Consider the following 350-nt stretch of genomic DNA (forward strand, 5'->3'; position numbering starts at 1 on the left):
ATACATCACAAGCATGATGATTCATGAAGAGAAACAAATTTGTTATGAGTAATTTCCCCTTGAAGTTACAGTGCTCCACTATTCTTCATCTTTTAAGTCAGGTGGCAGTGGTGTGAGCAAGGCTTTGCAGATTGGCACACAAAACACATACACTGAGCAGAAGGCCAAAGATATACAGAAGTGGATAAACATGTGTTCTCTGCCTGCTCAGCCCTGGGACTTACTAGGCAGGAACATTGTACCTTGTAGAGAGCAGAAAATAGCATATAATTCTATGTGTATTTTTGCACATCTAATTTTCATTTATTTTGCTTGTCTTTTGAAGTGCTTAGAATCAAAACCAAACTGAC

The sequence above is a fragment of the Mastomys coucha genome, unplaced genomic scaffold, assembly GCF_008632895.1.
Source record: "Mastomys coucha isolate ucsf_1 unplaced genomic scaffold, UCSF_Mcou_1 pScaffold5, whole genome shotgun sequence".
Lineage (NCBI taxonomy): Eukaryota > Metazoa > Chordata > Mammalia > Rodentia > Muridae > Mastomys > Mastomys coucha.